This window comes from Camellia sinensis, chromosome 10, assembly GCF_055761805.1.
Source record: "Camellia sinensis isolate YWXY chromosome 10, ASM5576180v1, whole genome shotgun sequence".
Taxonomy (NCBI): domain Eukaryota; kingdom Viridiplantae; phylum Streptophyta; class Magnoliopsida; order Ericales; family Theaceae; genus Camellia; species Camellia sinensis.
Genome location: NC_138970.1, coordinates 57,281,159 through 57,290,537, shown reverse-complemented (window position 1 = coordinate 57,290,537; position 9,379 = coordinate 57,281,159). Strand labels below are relative to the sequence as shown.

Here is a 9,379-nt window from a genome sequence, read left to right as displayed (position 1 = left end):
GATTTCACTGGAGTAAAGCATTGATCAAGGCCTGATTTTTTTCAACCAAGCGGTTGATGCTGTTGGTGAACTCTGTGAAGTACTGAGGTGGGTTGTTTGGGTTGGGAGAGTCAGCTTAGGGGTTGATGACATTGTGTTGAGAAGCTATAGATCTCGTTGTAACCATCCACCTTGATAGAAGGCAAGGAGAAATTATCGGGAACGGATCTCCGACAACAATGAGCACAACAGTTAACTGGAGTGGCGTTTCCCACAGACAGCGCCAACTGATGATGTTGTTGATCCAAGGGAGGGTGAGTCGGGCTGACCCACACTTCCAACACCTTTTACCGATCTCGGAGCCTGTTGGTGGTGCCTGCAAAAAGGTCCAACAGGGAATGAGAGTCCCCTAACGGACCCTCCGATAATCAAGTTAGAACAAAGGAAATTGACTGTGTAGAGAGAGAGAGAGAGAAGAAAAAGAAGAAGAATGATGAGCTTGACCTTTGATATGTCTTGGATACCTCCTTATATCCTTTGTCCATCATTTCCTTGTCCACTCCGACCTGTCGTGTTGGCCGAAAGTCTATACTCTAGCTTGCATTGTTCACGGTGAGGCTGTCTGTTCTGACGTGAAGAGGTTGTTGCATTTAATGCTGTAGGAGCCTCATTAATGGCTGATGTGTGGTGCAATAACTCTGCAGGATCTTTGTCTGCTTACTTGGCTAGTTCCCTGCTTGACAAGTGTTTAGATGTCATTGGTTCCTAGTTCAACATTGGATTCTCAAGGGTGCTGGGCTTTAGTACTTGAACCATGAATTGGACTCTAAGTCGTGGGCCAAAACCTTTTGTTGGCCCACTGATGTCATATTATATAAGGAAAATGGGGTTTTTAGCCCACAAGCCTTGTGGGAGTTCTAAGCTCTCAATCTAAATTTCATAATTTTTCAATTTTTAAAATTTTTATAAATCTTCCATTGGCTAGCTCTTATTTAAGCAAAAATAAATAAATAAATAAATAAATATTAATATTCCTTAATTTATGACTTTTAAATGGAAAATATATCAAATCTATAAAAAAAAAAAAAGAAAGTATGCTAATCCATTTCAAAATTCATATTTGAAGCTCACCAAATATGGAAAATAATCTATTAATTTAAATTTAATATTGGAACAATATAAATTTAAAATTATAAAGATCTATCATATGATTTGTAAGTTTTAAATACAAATTTAAAATTATCATAGTTCATAATTTTTGTATTTAGGAGCAATAAGAATGCCATTGAGATTATTGCCTGTTTGGTAACCATTCCGTTTTCAGTTTATATTTACAAAAATTTTAAAAACTGTCACAAAAACTTGTTTGATAATTTTTTTGGTTTATAAATGGTTGTCTCAGTTTATAAATTTGAGGAAAAAACGTAAACTCAAAAAATGAGTTTACGTTTTCAATTTTCAATTTTTTTTTTCAATTAATTTTTTTTTCAAATAATTTATTTTCAATTTTTTTTTCAAATATTTTTTTTCCCAATTAATTTTTTTTCAATTATTTTTTTAATTACTTTTTTTCAATTCTAATGTGTGTGATCCCATAAATAATAAAAATAAATATAAATATTTTAGGCCTAAACAAACATATTTTTTAGTTTATGTTTTTAAAATTTTGTTAAACATTTTGTTCAAACCAAACGCGTTTGTAATTTATGTTTTTCTTAAAATAAACAAAAATCAGTTTATAAAATTTTTGTAAACATAAACTAAAAACGTAAATGTTACCAAACGCTACCTTATATATTTTACAAGAGAATACTTCTAAGAAGAGATATTATGAGAGTTTCAAAATCTCATACAAAATCTATATACTACTATAATTGAAAAATATTATCATTCTATTAAATTTTAAAGTCGCAATTATTTTTTTCTTTTTCTTTTTCTTTTTTTTTTGTTTAATTTTTGTTAATATGTGTTATGATTGGTTCATAAATTAATTTTATATTCTTAAAATAAAATTTTCAATTTAGGTTTGTCCTTAAATTATGTTACCAAAATAAGATCAATATTCATTCCTTAATATATGCATCTTTTATTAAATTATAAAATAAAATTTTAATTTAAATTCTTTTTAAAATTATGTTACTAAAATTAGAATGAGATCAATATTCACATGTGTCTTAATGATATGTCATAAATTATTGGTCTAAATATAATATGTTATTAAATGCATGTATTCAAATTATTAATCACTATTAAAAGTTTATACTTTTATCTTTTGTTATTTTTGGTTTTAAATTTTATTAAAAAAAAATTATGTCCTTCTAAACTACAAGGACTTAAACAATAAATTTTTTAATTTTTTTAACAAAATACAAAAATATTAAGAAAATGAATGACTTTTTTAACAAATGTAAAATATAATGGATTCTATTTTTTTATTTTTATTTTTATTTTTATCTCAATGGTCAATTAAACGAAAATTAAAAAAAAATGGATAAAATAGTTAAAAAGTGACTTTTGCTAAAATCAAATAAAAATAAACAAATTTTTTTTTTCCTATTAAAAGTGGTAGTTGGTGAAAAAAAAATTTATATAATAAAAAATGAAAATGGTAGTTACATGTGATAATTTATTGTTTCAGCAATGCTACCGACTCACACTTTCACCCACAATGATGTGACAAGAGAGTTGGGTCTCATATAATTGAGTGTATAGCAAATCACTAGTTAACCCATATAATACTACATTATTGTGAATACAATTGTGGGTGCTTTTTTGTGGGTTTCAAACATTTTTCTTATTATTCATCTAGACTTTTTTAGCACTTGTGAAACATGGTAGATCCTATTAATTTGTTTTTTTAAATTTCAATTGTCAATTAAACAAACTAAAATAAAAAATGAATTTTTTTTTGCTCAAATTGCTAAAAAGTGAGTTTTGCTAAAACAAATAGAAACAGATGTTATTTTTCTAATAAAAGTTATGGTTTGTGAAATATTTTTTTTTATTTTAAAAAAAATGAGGGTTATAGGTGATAATTTATTGGTCATCTATAATTATTTTCAGATCAAATAAGAATATCATTCTAAATTTTCTTCTTACCTTTTTATTTTTATTTTTATACAGATACTTTTATTTTGTAGAAATTTCATTGTATTATATTTAAATATTTTAGGGAGCTTTTTTGATAAATCTTGTTTCTAAGAGTTTTATTCCATTCAACCCATATTCTTTTTTACTATTCTATTAGATCCTATTTGAGATAAGAAAACCAAAACACCCTCAATCTCTCCTACCCCCTATTAATGTTGATATTTAATATTGATAGTTTATTATATTTTGGTAGTTCCTATGCATCAAGTTGTTGACTATCATTATATTCATATTAATTTGAAATGAATTTTTGTCATCGTGTTGTCAATTATATGATGTGAATATTCACATCATTATATTCACATTAATTTAAAATAAATTTTTGTCATTGTGTTGTTAATTACATGATATGAATACCCATATTAAAACATACGAATGTGAATGTTCACATCACTATGTTAGATGAGAGAGAATATTTACATATTGTGAATGTTCACATCACTACATGTTGTAGATAAGAATGTGTTGTCAATTAAAAATATAATAAACGTTATTTTAATGTGTTGTCAATTAAAAATAAGAAGATTCACATGTTGTAAACTTTCACATCAGATGAGAAATAATGTTCACATTACTTTTAATGTGTTGTCAATTAAAAATATATTCACCTTATATAATAATATAAAATAATAACATCAATATTATTTAATTTGTGTATGAAATTTTCTTTGCTTTGGTCATTTCCCTTCTCTCTCCTCCCCTAACATTAAATATTAATATTAAATATAAGGGCATAAAAATCTAAGAAAATAATGCAAATAAAGGACTTTATGGAATAAAAGTATAAATAGATGGGACTAAATAAGTTAAAAAATTCCTTCATAAACTTCTTGGGTTAGAATACTTTTAAATACGATTTATTAATAAAAGCCCAATATTTTATTGTAATTTTAATATTAAAAATAATTTTTGAAAAATCATAATTAAATTATTTTATGCCATTATAAAATATGATTTTTTCAATATAAACTTATTCGATGATCCCTTTGTAAAAGATGTATTTGCTTTTGTTCATTAATATTAAAATTTTAATTAATCTTATTTATTATTAAAAAAATTAATTAGCAAATAATTTTATATTTTCATATACACAATTTTGTTTCGATTGCCCAGGTTGTTTGGTGTCACTATCCAAGTCTATTCAAATTTATTTGAATTTTTTAATTTTACATAGTTTCTCACCAAATTAAAAATGATGTTACATAATTTTTAAAAATTTACAGGCTTGACTCAAGTTGCTTGGGTTCAACTCGCCTAAATTTACAACTTTAACAAGGAGGTTGAAAGTTATATTATCGAAATTGTAACAAATTAAAAATTGGTACACAAATTGTGAAATTTAAATTGTAAATTTCAATATTTTTTTATTTTTATAATTTACATACAAAAATTTAACTATTTATATTATTTCATATAAATATATTATATTAATTTTTTCACATCCTGTGCATAGCACGAATTTTCACTAGTATAAGAAAATAAGAAAACATGTAAAACCCACCTCATATACTATCCGGTCTCCCCTCATATCTGTCATTTGTATTGTAACGCCCTCAAAATAAATGCATAAACCAATCATTTATAATATCCATAAACATTAGAAAGTAAAATATATTCCTTCATCAGAGTGTTTCTTACAAAAGGTATTACATGTTGACAACAAAAGTAAATGCCCTACGGGCTTACAGCTTTCCAAGTCAACACTTGGTTTCAACAAAAGAGAGTTCTAAGTCTAAACATATTAAGCCCCTAGCTTGAATTACATGTAATACATAAGATAACCACAAAAATAAGCCTTCAGCTTCTAAACCTCTCAAGCTACATCCTTGGAGGCGGCATATCACCTGTACCTGAAAATGATGTCCCATATAGGGTGAGCTAAAGCCCAGTAGAGATACGCTAAAACAAATATGAGAATTAACTAAAACATTAGCATTTGATAAATGTTTATCCCTTAGAAACCAACGTACATCTCTTCCATAACCAATTCATATTCACAACCACATTTTAATCCGTCTCCATTTCATTATCTAATCTAATTCATAGATATGGTTCATTGTTTATCCGAACAGTTTAAAATGAGACTACAACTCATATTATCAACACTTCAAGCATAATCAATTCAAAATGAGACTATAACTTATATTATCAGCACTTCAAGCATAATCAATTTAAAATGAGACTACAACTCATATTAATAACATTTCAATACTTCAATTCCCCTACGTTATGCAAACGTAATTAAGATTGCGGGACTTTCACCCTGGACACTCCGGCCAACTTAGTTATCAATGGAGTCTATCCCCTATCTCCTTCCAAACAGGTTTAAGAGTACATCCCCTATCTCCTCCCAAACAAGATACATATGCATTGTATTTAAACGTTTTATCATATACAATGATCAATCCAGGCACATATTCAATGTGTTAATTCAACAGTCATATTCAATGACATAACTCAATTGATTAGTTTTAATTCACCTAATCATCATGTAGTGTCTACAACAATCAAGACTATCCTCCACCGATATTCCCAAGTAGTTATTTCTAAACAGATAAATAAATATATCAAACAGATAAATTATCAACATTTTCATAGGTGAGTGATTAATCAATCCAACTACACCATTCATTCTCATAACTTCCCAATTGCATAACTTTCAACTCAATTTCATATTTTCATAACTTTCTCAAATTAATTATACAAATTAATTATTCAATTTCAATTAGGGCTTTAATCCCCCTATTCTCAAACATTGCCCCTAACACCAATTTCACTCATATTTCCTAAACAACCCCAGTTTCAAGTCTTACATACATATAAGTTCAAACATGGAAAAGCCCTCTTTTCAATATTTCAAGTTTCAAACCCTAACTTCCAAAACTCCCATATTCTACCATTTATACAAAATAACCAATGCTTATGTCAAAACTCAAAAGAAGGAGTAGATCATCCCTACCTCAAATGGAGAGACTCAAAGGAGTAGAAGGATGAAACTCAAGATGCTCCAAAACCACAAATTTTTGGATCAAAGTGTAGCCCACGCAATACTCCACATTTCTTACAAAGAGACTAGGGTAGAGAGGCCCAAGAACAAGGTGTATCTGTAGAGAGAAGGTATGTTGAAAGAGAGAAGCAGCCGAATCTACGGTTTTGATGAAAAGGATGATGAAAAAGTAATGTACAACCCGCTGCTGCTAACTGATATATGTGAGGCTCGCTCGAGCGAAGAAATGGTCGCTCGAGCAACCAGACACAACAGACACCTCGCTCGAGCGCAAGAAGCGTCGCTCGAGCGAACAGTGCAAAGCTTCAGGTCTGCAACTCAAAAGTACGCTCGAGCGTAAGAGTCCTCGCTCGAGCGAAGAAACCCAAAACATACAGCTCGCTCGATCGAGCGAAGGAAAGCTCGCTCGAGCTAAGAAACACAACCTTCAGGTCAAAAAGAGACGCAGACACACGCTCGAGCGCAAGAGTGCTTGCTCGAGCCAAGAGACACACCACTCAAAGCTCGCTCGAGTAAAGGAACCCTGGCTCGAGCGAAGGAACTAAAACCCAAAGCTCGCTCGAGCGACAAAAGCCTCACTCGAGCGAAGAAACCAAAAATCTGGGCAGCAACTATTATTTCAAATCACATCCAACCTGTTTCAAACCTGCCCAACACATCCTAAAACTCAAATACAAAGAATTTAAAGGAAGGAAACAAGATAAAGACAACAATAACCATGACGAAACCCAAGTCTGAAATACAATAAACAATGGAGAGAAAACCGGGATCGCTATATGTATACCCCTCCTCATATTCGTCATTTATATACCCCTAGCAAACAAATCCTCAGTGCTTTTTCATGAAAATGATCAGGAAAGATTTTGGACCCTTAGATTAGATAGACAATAAGTTACAAAGTGTAATACAATGATGGAGATTTGTTCATGATCATTTTCATGAAGCATTTTTCATGATGCATAACATTTTTCTTAGAATAAAAATAAACAAAAAAAACCCACATGTGAGAGAGGGGGAAGGCACGTGACCCCTACCCCAGAAAGAAAAACATGAAGATGCAAGACACTCCACAACTAGTAATAAACATCTAATCCAAGAATAAATCAACAGAACATGACACAGTTTTGTACCAGAAGAACAATTTCATCACAGAATTTTAACAATGGCTCGGGTCATTTTTGGGGATATATGTGCAAGAAGAAGAAGCTGGGGGTGGTTTTGTTACTTTGCGAGGGGGAGCCGACACCAAGCCACCACCACTGCTGCCACCGTGAGCTTTCTACTATCAAAAGGCCTTGAAGCAGCTTCAAGAAGTTTGGTGGTAATGAAAATGAAGAAACTTCACAACCTTCAAGACTGCCTTCCAGAACAAGGTCTCCATTGCTCTCAATTTGAAGAAATTAATGATGATTTTGAAAAATATATCAGGAGGACATAGTTTTTGAAAGGCTTTTGTTTTTATGATAGTAGTGGTGGTAACGTGTATTAAGTGGGAATTGTAAAGATGGTAATGAAATAGAAGCATGGACCAATTATCTGTCTTATTTAGACATTAAGGTTAGGTTTGACATCTCTTAAAAAAGTCAAAAAGTTAAAAAAATTATTATTCTATTTAAGTCACATCATTTCTTTATCACATCACTTCAAATTCAACTCATATTTCATAAAAAATCAAAAAGTACACTTATTTAGAGCATCTTAAACAACTCCTAAATAATATTAAAAAACAAAAAAACAAAAACAAGAGAAAAAGTGTAGAAGAATGAAGTTGGTATTTCTCTTCCCGTCCTTGTGTGGGTCGGTCTGCATCACATTTCCAATCCTCAAATTCTAATAAAACACCCACACATACACACGGCACTCTCTCTTTTTGTGTCTATCATCCCTACCTGCACCTCACTTTTATAATATTTTTTTTTATAAAAATTTTGTCTTTCTCATTTTATTTTAGGGGTTGTTTGGGGTGTCCTAAATAAGTGCACTTTTTGACTTTTTGAATTAAAAAGTTGAGAAAAAAAATATGATTGTTTGGGATAATTTTTTGACTTTTTACAAAAAAATATGTATTAAAAAATTGTATAAATTAATATGTAGGAGAAGATTGTGATGGAATAGGCTATACGGTGAGGGACGGCCTGCGCAGAGTAGGGGGAGATGGTTCCCTGCTTTTCAAGCAGTGAATTGAAGGTGTTGTTCGGCCCGTGAGGGCTTACCACGGGTCCTGTTTTGCTAATCAAAACCGTTCAATGTGTAAAACTCGTCGAGTACTATATGCTTGTAAACAATCACGTTAATCGGATATCGATAGCTATCTGATCGGATTAGTTTTTTTTCAATCGTTAACTATAACACCATTCATTTTATAAATTTTAACTGATTTGATCATATAGTTACCAATATTCGATCAACATGATTTTTTACAAGTCTATAATACTCGACGAGTTCTACACATTGAACGGTCTAGATTATTAAAACGGGACTCGTAATGGCCCCTACGAGCCGAACAACACAGTGTTATCTGTGCACCTAAATCAGTGAAATTTTTCCAAAAACTCAGTTGCGCCTGTGGGACGTCGGAACTATTTGAAAATTAATTTTGTGTAAAACTAATTTTTTAATTTTTTTTGATGAATAGTGATAACTTTTTAATTTTTTGAATAACTTTTTAACTTTTTAAATTATTTTAAGAATCCCAAATCAGGCCTTAATAGAATATATGTTTTTTCAATATATAAACCTGATTTTCATAAAATTAATACAACGATGCCTTTATAATAAAATTAATATTAAAAATAATTAATAAAAAATTTAAATAGATTCAAAATAATCACTTTATTTGGTTTAATTTTTAAATTTATTTATTGTAATATAAAAATTAATTTGAAAAATATAAATAAAATATAAAAATATTTTTTAAAAATTCTCAAAAATTACATTCTTTTCAAAAAAAAATCATTTTATTCAACAAACTAATTTTTATTTTTTTAAAGAAAAAAAACATAAAAGAAAATGAAAACTAAACCAAGCCGTGCCTAAAAAATTTAAATACTCATATATTTTTTAAATAAAAATAATTTAAGTGAAATACTAAAAATTATAAACAAAAAACAAATTCACCAAATTTTTAAGTCCTTTTCTATCTATCTAATATAGGCTCCATTCCGAGTAATGCTAGAGACCCCAAATATTCTACCAAAAGTTTTACCAAATGTCTCAGGTGTGGGACCCACACAATGTGGGTCC

The 9,379-nt window shown here is 29.8% G+C and overlaps 1 long non-coding RNA gene across 2 annotated transcripts; it reads right to left on the bottom strand.

Annotated features, from left to right (window-relative positions):
- Positions 1-4,690: 4,690 nt before the first annotated feature.
- LOC145801634 (uncharacterized) lies at positions 4,691-7,623 on the bottom strand. 2 transcript variants are annotated; one of them, XR_014343260.1, is made up of 2 exons: positions 6,089-7,623; positions 4,691-4,979 (listed from the first exon to the last, which is right to left on the bottom strand). It is a non-coding gene; the product is annotated as an uncharacterized LOC145801634 (long non-coding RNA). The 2 variants fall into 2 exon arrangements; XR_014343259.1 differs by having other exon boundaries at positions 7,267-7,623.
- Between the last annotated feature and the right edge of the window lie 1,756 nt (positions 7,624-9,379).